Raw genomic sequence first — 3,704 nt, 5'->3', positions numbered from 1 at the left:
CCCCCTGTGTGTTGCCTGCTGCTGAGGGAAAGGGGGAGCCTGGTCGCTGCCCTGAGGGTGAAGGAAGGGCTCACCACACAGAAGTGGGACACTGTGGCCCAAGATGGCCAGCAGTGAGGGGCAGCTCTGGTCAGAGCGGCTGTGCAGCCTTTCTGGGACAAGTCAGAAAGGGCTGGCCAGCTGCTTCGTGTAGCCTTTAGTCACTGGAAACACTTGTGAACGTCCATGCGTGTGTGAGAGTTTCCACTGGGACCAGGCCCCACTCATCCCCCAGTTCCTGTCATCTGAGTAAGACGCTGCCTGTCCTCAGACTTGGTTTGAGAAGAACCAACTCAAAGGCCTCCCCTGGCATGGGGTGGGTCACACAGGTCCAGCCACATGCCCGGAGTCAGGTGCCAAGGAAAAGTCTTGACCTATGGCAACTCTGATTTGCCCAGCTTGTTTACACTTTGCCAGACACTCTCCCAGATGTCATGACTGATGAGGAGGAACTTAAGGAATGAGCATGTAATCATCTCCATCTTAGGGGAGACTGAAGTCCCAACTACTGGAGAGTAGTGCCAGAACTTGGACTTGGACTCAAGTCCACGGCCCTTTCCTTGTGTTTAACAAATATTCAGTGCATGTCACCAGGCTTGGTGCTATGAGGGTCCCTGACCTGCTGCTGGGGTCCTGGCAAGATCTCAGTGGGTCCGACTGCCTTCACTTATCTCCCATGGAGGCTGTTTGCCAGAGAACAGGCCTAGGAAAGCAAGGGTGGTCATCCTCCGCTCCACCCACCCGTCCTCATTCCATACTTATTATGGACAGAGTTTGTAGCAGTTGGCTCTCTCGGCTTCCAGGACCCCACCTCCCCTGGTTTTTTTTCCAACACCCCTAGTTCCTTGTATTTAGAGGGTCCCAGGTTTTATTCCTTGGTCCTCTTATCTCTGCTCGTACTCCCTAGGAGATCTTATCCAGGCTCATGGTTTTAGATACCGCCTATATGCAGCCCCCCTCCCCCCCCCAAGTCCTTCCAGACCCCTCTCATATCTGACTTCTGACTCTGTATCTCCATTTGGATGCTCAACATACATCTCTAAGCAAATCCCTGATCTCTCACCAGCAGTCCCAAGTCTGATCTTGATCTTTCCATGGTCTTTCCCATCTTAAAGAGCATCTTAATTCTTTGAATTGGTTGGGCCAGAAGCCTTGGAGTCAGAACCCTTGACTCCCCTCTTTCTGTGCCACTCCGTTTTTTAAGTGGTTCCTTACAGCTTGACCTTCCAAATCCAGAATGAGACCCATCTCACCACTTCCCTCTACTACTGTGGTCCAGCCACCACCATCTCACCTACATATTGCAGCCACCTCCTCAGTCTGTTCTGTACGTAGCAGCCAGAGGGATCCTGTTAAAACCCATAAGATCAAGTCCCTTACCTGCTCCCATCTCACTCAGGTAAAGGCCAAAGTCCTCCCAGGGACCCTTCAGGGCTTGCAAGAGCCACTCCGCCTCCATCACCTCTCTGACCTTGTGAGAGCTCACTCCTCCTTTACCCACTCTGCTGCATCCTCTGGGGCCTCGTCTTCCTCAAACATTCCTGGCAACCCCTGCCTCAGGGCTTTGCACTTGCTGTTCCCATTTCCTCAAGTGGTAGACAGAATGATGGCCCCAAAAGTGTTCCTGTCCTAACCCCCAGGACCTGTGTCTCTGTCACCTTGCGTGGCAAAAAGGATTTTGCAGGTGTGATGAAATGAAGGATCTTGAGATGGGGAGATTATTCAGATGGGCCCAGTATAACCAGAAGGGTCCTTCTAAGGAAAAGGGAGGCAGGAAAGTCAGAGAAGGAGATGTGATGATGGGAGCAGAAGTTGGAGTGATGTAGGGCTATGAGCCAAGGAACGCGGGCAGCCTCTTGAGCCCGGAAAAGGCAAGGGGATGGTGTCTCCCCTGGAGCCTCCCGAAGGAACAGCTCTGCCAAGTATCTTGATTTTAGCCGTGAGATCCAGTTTGGAGTCCTGACCTCAAGAACTAATGTTGTTTTACATTTGTGTTGTTTTAAGCCACTAAGTTTGTGTTAACTTGTTACAGCAATAGTAGGGAATGAATACACCTCCCTTCCCTAAGATCATTACTCAGGGAAGCCTTCTCAAACCCAATTTAAAATTGTAACCTTTCCCCAAAACGTCCCATCTCTCATCTCTTGTTTTTTTCTCCTGTGCATATACCACCATCTAACATACTATATATTTTCCTTACTTTGTTGTCTTATACCTCAGTTGCAATGTGAGCTCCAAGAAGAAAGGAATTGTATTGTTCTTGCTTATAGATAAATCCCCAAGGCCCTAGAAGAGTGCCTGGCATATAGTAGATGCTCAATAAATATTTGTGACATGGATGACATTAGGAGACGGTGGCTTGCCCTAACAATACAACTTAGTGAATAAACATTACATGTGCCGAGACACTACATGCATGATTCCATTCCGTCCTCACAGCAACCCTATGAGGTTGGTACCATTATCATCCCATTTAATAGACGAGGACATGGAGGTACCTGGAATTGAACTCAGGCAGCCTGTCTCCAGTACCCACTCTGAGTCATGCCGCTGTTTCCTTCCTTTCTGCCCTGGAATTCTCAAGGGCAGGGGTGGGTGGGGGTGGAGTTCTCTGGGGTATAAAGATTGGGCCCAGGTGCTGTAGGCTTCCCTACCCAAAGGACTAAATCACTAATGGTAAAATTATGCTCATCAATGAGAAAGAGACTGTAGGGTGGAGTTTCGGGTTTTTTTTAATCTTACTGAGATGAAAGTCAGATAACAAAATTAACTCTTTTAAAGTGTACAGTGGCATTTAATACATTCACAATGTTATGTAACCACCACCCCCATCTAGTTCCAAATCATTTTTGTCATCCCAAAAGAAAACCCTGTACCCATTAAGCAGTTTCTCCCTATCCCTCTCTTCCCCCAGCCCCTGGTATGCTGTCTGTAGGTATAGATTTATCCATTCTGGATATTTTGTATAAATAGAATATGTGACTGTGGGGACAGAGCCCAGGAGTGCAGTTTCCAGGCTCTCGCCCTCACGTGGAAAGGTGCTCACTCGTGTAGTAAATGGCCATCAACTGTGATTGGATGGCCATCAGCTATGGCGAGTTGGCCGTCAGCTGTAACCAGTGAGCCATTGGCCACTAATATAACTGCTGTGGCTACGCTAGCAGAAAAATGGGGGCTAGCAAGGACGGAGTGTGGATTGCAGATTGCAGAGGCAGATTGCAGTTAGCAAGTGAGGTCGGTTGGCAGAGAAGCGGACGGCAGATTGCGGATTGTGTGGCTCCTGCTTCCTGTGTGTCCAACCCAACCACCAGCGAGACTATAGTAGTATGACTTCCCCTATCTATGGCTCCGTGGGTGTTCCTTTTTGGCCTCACCATATCCTGCGTTCTTATGTGGGAAGCAGGACCAGAGACTCCGCATGACACCCTGCATGATAGTGACCTTTTATAACTGGCTTCTTCACTTAGCATGATATTTCTGAGGTTCATCCATGTTGTAGCATGTATCTCATCAGTACTTCATTCCTTTTTATAGCTGAATGTGTGTGTGTGTGTGTGTGTGTGTGTGTGTGTGTGTGTGTGTGTGTGTTTGAAGGCAACTTAGTGAATAAGATTTTGGAGCCAGTCATTTTGAATCTGGATCCCATGGAGATATAGCTGTGGAGT

The sequence above is a fragment of the Rhinolophus sinicus genome, chromosome 13 (assembly GCF_057876585.1).
Source record: "Rhinolophus sinicus isolate RSI-liver-muscle chromosome 13, RSI-T2T, whole genome shotgun sequence".
NCBI classification, from domain to species: Eukaryota; Metazoa; Chordata; class Mammalia; order Chiroptera; family Rhinolophidae; genus Rhinolophus; species Rhinolophus sinicus.
The sequence above is the reverse complement of the archived record's forward strand: the minus strand, read 5'-3'. Positions refer to the sequence as shown.